The sequence below is a fragment of the Anopheles darlingi genome, chromosome 2, assembly GCF_943734745.1.
Source record: "Anopheles darlingi chromosome 2, idAnoDarlMG_H_01, whole genome shotgun sequence".
Lineage (NCBI taxonomy): Eukaryota > Metazoa > Arthropoda > Insecta > Diptera > Culicidae > Anopheles > Anopheles darlingi.
In genome coordinates, this window is record NC_064874.1 from 36,166,903 (window position 1) to 36,176,902 (window position 10,000).

The 10,000-nt window shown below is 50.1% G+C and overlaps 1 protein-coding gene across 1 annotated transcript in view; it reads left to right on the plus strand.

Annotated features, from left to right (window-relative positions):
* Nucleotides 1–10,000, plus strand: part of LOC125950273 (transmembrane and coiled-coil domains protein 2) — a 300,863-nt gene that overhangs the window by 111,574 nt on the left and 179,289 nt on the right. The window lies entirely within an intron of this gene.

The following is a 10,000-nucleotide window of genomic DNA, read 5'->3' on the forward strand; positions in this document are numbered from 1 at the left end:
ATCGATTCATTTCAAAGCACTTTAGTTGAACAAGCTTCGAAAAGAAACCAATAATGTTGAGAGAAAACTGATGATCATCATCGTTATTCATCATTTTTATCGCAAAATGTCTGTAACAGGTTGTCAAACTATTAGTAGACACAAGAGAGGAAGGTAAATGAAAAACATGCGCAACAATGCAACAACTCTATTAGTAGTTTACAGTAGTATTAACTTGTTCGAAAAACTATATAAGCTGAACAAAAAAATTTGTGGTAATAAACTTAATAGAAAAAACGGATGCAAGATGGTATAAAAGTATATTAATCTAAAGATTAAATCTAAAACTATGTAGAAATCGAATTGTCAGCAATACATTGGGATTTCAATGAAACAAGTAGATGATAAATACACGAAACAATCAGAAGGATTACTGTTAGTAATGTAAAGTAAACAAAATATCAGAACAACTCAATAAATGTAGTTAATAAGATTGTTGCAATGCAAGCAGCATGCTAGCAGAATGTTGCATTCACTGTTATTTATTTAGCATTCAATTCTCCTATTGAATAAATCCGGCTCCGTTCGTAATAAACCACTTAAAATAAATAATACTACATAAAAGATGAAAGTAGATAAGAGTGAATTAAAACACGAAATAAAACATCTTCAATTTTGATTGGTAGGTAGCATAAACGTTTCAAAACTGAAAAGAAATATACAATCCACAGCCACAATGTAATCACAAAAGCCTCTTTTGATGTACAGATTGAGCAACAATCAAATTGAAAATGAATGTAACAAAGCAGCATCGCAACGAAGCAAATCGATTCCGATATCTCCAATCTATCTGATTGCATTTAGTAGTTCAACTTGAAAAGACAAAGTTGTCCAACAGACGAGCATCGCGGTTTGCACTCTTAATAACTTGACCATTCCACAATCCTACTCTCTGTCCCGATGGCATCAGTGCTTAGGCATGCGAAAGGATGGCCCCCACCCCACCGGGCGGATCGATGTCAGCAAAAGTGCATCCGGTGCATATTCTCGCGTGCGTATTGCCTGCATTCGTGCGAGCTGCCAGAGAAGCCAATGACACACAGCCTGGCCACCGCTGCTGCTGCTGGTCACTGAGGGGTGCTGTTGGAACTTTCGCTTAAAATCCAATCCAATCGAGGCCCACACACTCCACACAACCCATCGCTTGGGCTTCAAACGGCACTATTTAAATGCAAACGAATCGGGGTTGGCCTCCCGGTGGGAGGGAGGAGGGGTTGAGGGACGCAAAGTCGCAGTGTGGCATATGTAGAGGCTGAGAAAGTGTCACCATTTCTGTGGGCCTGCTGGTGGCTTCGGTTTTGTTCGTTTTTCTTTCTTTTCTTTTTATTATTTTTAGCTTCCTACTGGACTCCACTCATTGATGATGGTCACCACCAGCAGCCTACAGCTCTCGGCCCCCATCAAGGGGATGCCTTTGGACATTGTCATAACGGGCATCTTCTCTTCCCGAACCAACTTACAATACATCTTGTCTCGGTTGGTAGTCATGATGACGTAGATGCTGTTACACTAAAGTCAAAGTCTTCCATTGGACGAGTTTTCAGAGACTCTGTTCCCTTTTTTGCGGATTGTAAAGGAGGGCCCGCTTTATTTTTGGACCTATTCATGACCAGCATCGCCCGAAGACTCCTTTCAATGCGTCCACACCATTCACAAATTGAATATCAGCGATAACCACTTCCCGTGCTGGCGTCCGACTTTAGCTCCACGATTTCCATCGCGTCCATCGAACATCGACGTCCATCATGACGTCAATCAAATTTTCACCCCCAACACCTCCACACGCATCTCAAAAATTCAACGAACTGACATTAGTAGCAGAGGATGATCCGCTTAAAGCCGCCTTTCTACAGATCGATTCGATCGAACGCGGATCCTCCTCCGGTCCTTTGAATTGCACCAATTGCGCCGAACCGGGGAAAGGGGTAAGCAACCGCTACTAATGGCCAGCACAAGGGGTCGGAATGCCCTGGAAAATCGGACGCCCCATCCCCTTACCAGTCGCCTTTGCACTACATCGAACCGAAGCGAAGCGAAGTAGGGGCGGGGGGGTTTGAAAATTGATTCGCTCCAGTTCAATGGCAAACGATTCGCAAGTCTCGGCGATTGCGGCGAGCACTACGCACCGCCTCTCCTGCAACCGACCTCCCACACCACCGTTCGACGTGTGGCCGAATGGCAATTTTTGAGAAAGTATGATGAAGCTGACCAGGATCAGCCAGAGGCAGGCCAGTGCCAGGCCATAGCCGGGCCAGGCCAGGCCAAGCCGCCCGGGGCAAAACCATGGCCCGGCACACACACACACACACACACGCACACATGGTGGCCAATCGGTCGGATGTACTTTTAATTTTCTTGTGCCCGCGTTTTCTCTTCGCCAACCGCTGGAAATGGGAGTCCATTTCCATTTCGACCGGTATCGGTGGCCGCGGCGCTAGGCTGCTGCTGCTGCTGCTGCTGTTGGCCTGCCTGCCGGCTAGTCGGTCAGGCTAGTTTTCCGAAACCAAAGCAAAAAGACGGGGGCCACCAATGAAGGAAAAGACGAAGAAACAAAGATCCATCATCCTGGACGACCGACCATCGGCACGCACCGCGACCGGGCATCGCGACCGGGCACTTAGCCCTGGTACCGTGGTGTCGTGTCGTGCGATCGTAGACCACGCCGGAGGCCACATTTCACCCCCGGGGAGGGGAGGAAAGCCCGCTAGTGTCGGCCATGCCCTGGAGTAACCCTTCCCGCCTCTCTAACACTGACCAGTGCACAATTATTTTCCAATTTTCCACGATCGTCACCATCGGTGTTCGGGGACCTGGGACCTTACCTACCTCTCCCCCCTTTCACGAACAGCACCATGTTCGCCTCTGGGTGGGCCTCGGATGGGTGGGAAAATGGATTCCCACTAAACGGTTACAGTTCGCCCCGCCAGTAATTGTCCCGCTGCTTGGTGTTCACATTCACCCTCTCGTCTCTCTCTCTCTCTCTCTCTGCTGAGACCTCACGGACTTCGTGGCCACATCTAAACCGATAGAGCTGCCCACTGGGCCCCTCCCCACTGGCCAATTACCGGAGATGGTAGGGCGGGAGTCAGTGTTTCACTTTCTTCAACGGCGTTGCAACGCAATGCAAACGGTCGCAACGAAGGGCCAAGGGGATGTGTACCCGCGAATTGCACGCTTGTCATGAAGGTGGTCAGATGGTTGGCAAACCACCGATCAGGCATGATTGATCTATCCGGACTGACGCTGGCTAATACTTAACATAACGTCGACATAAAAGAGACAAAACACTGAATGGACTTGAATGGACTGTCCAACAATACCGACGCGTGCCATGGTGGGACCGAGTTTCCTCGGCTTTTCTTCGCCAAGAGACACCTTCAACGAATACCCATTTAAAGTCTGATGAATGGGTGGGTGCTCCTAAGCATAAGGAGGCTTCCGTTTCCGTTTACCGTCGAATGGCCTTGATGCAATAAAACTTTATTTCATTCCCAACAACGCTCGTCGATGCAGGAAAGACGGTCAACACCAAACCAGTAACCAGCAACGGCAAAGTTTCTCGTTCCCGGCTCGGAACTTTAGCCAACGTTCCAACTCAAATAAGCATAACACTTACAGTGGCCATTACAAAGCGTAATTCCCTCGCAAACTACTAACTAACAAGCTACCTCGGCCCTGCGGTCGCTGCGGTTCTACAGCGGGGTGGTCCAGCAAAACGCAAAGCAGCTTCCCACCACTATCCAAGTAGTCCATTTGTTGCAGACATCCGCCAAGGATGTCAAACGGGGCCCCAAGGACCCGGCCATCCAAGGAGGCAGCGGTGAAGAGATGAAAAGTTTTGCAAATTTTTATCACGATAATTTGTGTTTCCCCCGAAGTGGAACTTTCTGATTTACTCTTTGCTGGTAGTTTGCTAGAGGCACACACACATCCACTGTTGCTTCCGCTTCGATCAACAGAACGCTGTGGACGGAGGCTCGTTTAACGATGAATGTGCACTACATCAATTTTTTTTGTATTCTTCAAAATATTGGCCACCGTTGGCCACTACTTTTTCGCATCTTTCCTGAAATTTCTGAAAAAAAAACCTTCATCTATTGAAGCAATACACCCAAATACTCATTTTTCGATCCTTTCATAAAGAGTGCAGCCAGATATATACATTTTTTGCTAGCAAGGAAATTATCACTTCTCATCCCACAGTTAGTAAACATTTTTTTACCAGTTTTTCATCCTGTAGTGGAGTGATATCATCATGAAAAATCAGTTTATCTTGTCTGTTATTGTCTGGTTTGTGTTCGATAACGTTCTCCACCAATTGTTTGGCCAGTTTCCCGATGGTTGTAGAGCACGAATTTCTTCCAAACTTTATCTTCTTTGTTTTTGTTTTTTTGCTTGATTCGAACGTTTTTTTGCCTTTAACGTTCAAATCTCCACTTCTACATTATTGATACCAGTTTTCGTTTTTTTTTTTTTTGTATTTGAGCATAAGCTTTAATCAACAGAGGATACCCGTATTCTGCAACTGAAAGAAGGTTACTAAACCTCCCCGTAAGATTGACTTTTCAGCTCCTCACAGCTCAACAATTTTAGGTCTAGAAAAAAAAATGTTATAAATAATACACTAAGCAGTCACTTATTGTGAAGTGAAGGTATTTGTTTTGTCCTTCACGACAGGGCTGAGTACCTTTATGCTTATAACTGGTAACTCCTGTTTCAAATTTCAATTTCCTCACCGGCCTTTAAAATCACTTTGTTTTGTTGCTGGCACGCGATCGCTGTTTGATGATTGCATCGCAACAATCTATCAAACATGAAGCTCGACTTCAATCACACGTTTGTTTTTGGGGGGATGAAACAGAAAAAAAGGACCAAAAAACGCCAAGTTCTTCCTCATCTACTGGTCCACCACGGAACACGCGCTTGCCGTGCATCCTCTGGACGTCCAAAAGTCCCGCTAGCTGGCCTCCCTCCGTCCCCGGTTGGTTGGTTGGTTGGTCTGGGGCACCCAAAGTTCACGAACCATTTCCCCATTCACCGTTCCACCCCCCCATCCACCCTCCCTGGGACACCAAACAAACGCACTATGGCGGCCGTTCGATGGCGGTTTCCGTTCCGCGCTCGCGCTCTGGCACACACACACACACACGCTATATGGATCGGATTTCCTGCGCTGCTGCTGCTGTTGCTGCTGATGGTGGTGTCCCGTTTCGCACGGCCAGTCGCCAGCCGGACCGACTCCCGGCATATCATTCTTTCTCCCATTTCTCTGCCCCTGTCTCTCCACCGGTCCGGGGGCCCCATAATTCGTGCCTTCACTAATTTGACCCAGTAATAATCTCTATCGACCAGCCCCTCTCTGCTCTCTGCTCAGCTCTCTGCCCGCTCATCCACCATCGGCGAGGCTGACCCACCGGGAAAGATGCTGGAGAATATTTATTTGACAGCGACTTCCCTTTCCCATTCTCCCGTAAAAAGCTTCATCGTACCCGGGAGTGGTGGTGGTGGGTTTGAGGAGCAGAATGGGCCCGTCTCCGGGTCCCGTCGAGCACACCGCGGGCTCACGATTAGAGCCCGGTAGCGGACCCGCATATGACCGGACCAGGAACCTCCGCCCCCCGCAGGGGCCAGCGGGCGCATTTGGCAGCTGATTGCTTGATTTTCGCGCTTTTCAATTTGTGTGCCCCCCCCCCCCCCCTTCCTTCACCTTGCCCCCTTTCCCTTCCACCAATGCTTCTCTTGCCGTTCGTCTTCGCTTCGCTTCGTGTCCGCCTCCAAGAAGTTCACTGGGTCGCCGTCAATCTGCTGTCGTCCGCGGGTCGGTCTGGAGCCTCCTGCGCCACCACCACCAACAACAGCAGCAACAACAACAAAGGCATCGGCACAAACGGGCCACGAAAAGAAAAAAAAAGAAGGAGCGAGGAAGGTCCCGGAGATGGTTGGCTTCCGGCGAAACCGGGCCCCGGGTGTACAAAGGAGGCGACGGCGCGAAGGTCACAATTAGTGTTCCCGGCCCCGAACCGCCCCTAATAAGCGCGGTGGCGGCGCGAAACGATCGACGTACGATCGACAGAGAGAGAGAAAAAAATCGTGCGATCGATCGACGCAGAATCGACGGCGACGACGCTCCCGGGATCAATAAAAGGCCCCCAATCACCGAAAATCTTCACCACCAGTTTTCCCCCCTTTTTCCCTTTCCCGTTGGGTTTCTTCCTTTGTTCCTGGCGTCCGGCGGCGTCTCCCGGCATTTCTCCCGGCATTGCGACGACTGCGACGGAGAGACGACGACGGGGTTTTTGGCGCTTTTGGGCCGCGATTGGGCTGCTCGATTGGGATGGTCGTCAACTCGGACGACTGCCCGGAACGGGAATTCGGGAATGCTGGTTGGCCTTTTTCTTCCACTCTTGTGCCTGTGCCGTGGCCTCTGAAACGGGTGTGTGTGTGTGTGTGGATGTAGCGAGCGTGTTTCTTTTTCACTTCGCTTCGAGGGAGTAAACGATTTGAAAGAGGAGAATGCGCCTGGATGATGCTTTGTCCGCTTCACTCTGCGCTGACCTGCGCTGCTTCAACAGCAGCAGCAGCAACACCGCACCGGACACAGGCACCGAGGGGCCAGATAGAGCTGCCATTGATGTGGTGTTTGGTTGGAAGACTGGAAAGGAATCGAACGCACGAGGGGCGTACTTTCGAAAGACAGCATCCACACACACACACACTGCCACCGACAACCGAACCACCCCAAAAACCCGGTGGGATCAACGATGACTCCCAAAATTGAGGGGGGGCCAACCGAAAATCCCCCCTTGGCTCCTGGTCCCTACCCCGAACCTTCCCAAATCCTCACAAAAATCCCCCAATTAGGGGGTGTGCAGGGGGGGGGGGGGGGGGGGAGGTTGGAACTCGGGGTGGCTTGATTAGAAAACGGGTCGATCGTTCGAAGATCGAAGAGAAGTCAGAGTGGGACAGAGACAGAGACGAAGAGAGAGAGAGAGAGAGAGAGAGAAACAGCGGGAAAAGCTAGTGATGGGGTCCACGGAGTTCGCTATCGGAGCTACCCCGAAAGTAGCAGCAACATCCGACAAGGAAAAGAAGAGAAAGAAAAGGAAACAACATCAACATCAGCTACAAAACGTGTTGTTGTGGTGTGATGTGTTCGCTATGGAACCAAACACGGGCGGGCACCCCAATCGGTTCCGATATCGGAACCGATCCCTTCTATCCCCCAAATTCCCCAACTTCCAGAGCACTCTATATGCTGCAGGAGAAACTTAACCTAACTAATTGCCACCCGTTGTCCGCGGACATTAGTCCATGTGTGTGTGTGTTTGTGTGGCGATGCAACCACCCGAAAAAGGTTGGTGACAATAGATAGCACTGTTTGCCTGCGATCCACTGCCCTAGATCTTATCTACAGCAGCAGCAGCAGCAGCAGCAGCAGTAATGTAAACAATATCCTCTAAACTACGGTTCATTGCGATCTAGTATTCATCGCTTCGGCGCAGCTGTCATTTGCACTGTCAAACTCGTATTCGCGAGCTGTCGTTTCTTGTTGTTGGCTTTTAGTTTTATACACTTTCGCATATTTCTATGACGATACGGATTCCAACATCTAGTTTTTTCGATGCAGCAAAATATCTTCATTCCTGTTTTGAGTGAAATCAATAAATCGATCGGAGTGGTTCATTTGCATCTCTCGAATTACTCCGATATTAAGTAGGTCTAGCGACCGAAGCGAGAACCAAACTCATCGATAGATCGACAGATAACGGTTTTTTTACCGACAAATTTAAGTAATACTATCAAGGGGGCCGTTGACTATGTGACCTCCTCAAAAGCCGGGAAGCCACATTTCCGGCAGCCCGCGAGATTCCTCGTGAACTCGAACTAACTGCTCCTTCTACTGCTACTACTGCTACTGCTGCTCCTGCACTCTGCCGCTAATGGATCGCGCCCAGCAGCAGTAGGAGGAAGCCAGGAGCCGCGGATGAATTATTCATTCACAATTAAGAACATTCTCAGCTTTTGATAAAGTAATGGAAGGAAATGCAAATCGGTACCAAAAAACCGGCCATTATTGGGATTTTGGGATGACCCAGTTTCGCGCGCAAGGAAGCCAACGCCGTTCGCCGTTGAAATGAAAGAAAAAGGGCACACTATCCTTCCCACACGCAGGAAACAGAAGAATCCAGCGCCATAAATAACCAATAAACCTCCCAGCCACCACCACCACCACCACCACCACCAGCGTCATCCCGTATTTCGATTTGATGATTTCGATCCCAGATGACGCCCAAGTGCTGTTCCAGGATGCGCCCGGTGAAAGTGCTCCTAATCACTGGCATGGGCGCCTTTTTCGGGAACCCCTACGCGGACCGATCACGCCTGACTTTGGGGTTGACTACTTTAAAATTCTAATTTTGACACACAACTTTCGTTGTGCGTTTTCCCGTGGTCCCTGGTGGCCAAAGGGGGCGGGGGGGAGGGGGATCAATCCGATCGAAAGCCGATTGCCGATTAGCATTCGAAATCATCTGCCAGCCTGGGTGACATTATTATTGTTATTATCATCGACGCCCTTCCCCTTATTTTTCATTATTTTTCGGTTTTTTTTTCGTTGGGCGTTGGGCTGCCCACCCCCTCGATCGCAACCCCCCCGGTAACAAAGGGAAGAGCACGGCCCTGCCGGAGATGCTGATCACGATGACGGTGATGATGATGATGATGATCATCGGAGCTCCCAAAAGTTGAGTGTTGGCGATTGATTTTACGGCGCAGCTTCGATTCGGGATTCGACCTTTCGTACCAATTCCGGCATCAGCGCTTGTGCGTGTGTGGATGATCGAGGGAAAGTGTGTGTATGGCCAGCGGCGGTACGCACGGAGACGACAGAGAAGGAAAGAGAGAGAGAGAGAGAGAGAGAGAGATAATAAGCGAGCAAATCTCGCGAGTCGCGCACACCGCGAACGGCAGCAACGGTTGTTGCAAAGCGGCGACGACGGCAGCGGCGGCATAGTTGCGGTGAAAACCTTCGAATTTGCTCTCGGAACCCCCTTTCACCCCTCCCTACACCCTCGATACACACACATGCGCTGATGCTTCCTGCCACCACGAGCACGACGACGACGACAACGATGGGAGTTGGGAGAGGAAAAAATATTTGAAAATTATTTAAATTAATCCAACACACACACGCAAAGGAAAGACACCCTCCCGGCTGGCTGGCTGGCTGGTTACCAGTCCACCCGGCCCCAGAAACATGCTCCACTCCGCCGCACCAACGAACGTACTTCCTTCTCTTCACGGATGCGTGCGTGCGGATAGATCGATGATGCTGCTGCCAGTGGAGGTGGAAAGAGAGAGAAAGAGAGAGAGAGAGAAAATAGAGAGAGAAAAACATAAACAACAAGACGGAATCGAAGACGAATCCCCAAGACGACGAACCCGATCGCGATCCGCGAAGCCGAAAACAAACGAACAAGCTGAGCTGGGCAAGCGACGAACCTTCGCGCTGGCGGTGGAGACGGTTGGTGGTGGCGGCGGCGACGGTGGATAACCGATCATTCACACGAGTGACGGCGATGATGGTTCGTGCTTTCTTCTTTCTCCAACCTTTGGCCAACCGTCCGGCCACAGTGGCCGTGATCGTGAAATGAAACGAACAAGAAAAGCAGACGAAGAAGAAAAAAAAAGGCGGAAGAAGATGATGCCGATGTTCGGGAAAAGAGTTGTGGAAGGCCAATCGAACAGTGGAGGGCTCGGTAAAGCCGTGTAGGTGTTTGTGGCCATGACCACGAGCGGCACGGGGGGAAGAGGAGCAACTCATCGTTGCCATCGTTGCGTTTGTGTGCGATCCACCGTGGTAGTGATCGTCGTCGCTCGTCGCTCGCCGTCGTCTACTACCAGCATCGCGCGTGGTCAGCTGCCCGGGCCCCCCGGCAGCCGGGATGGTCATCGGTCTCTT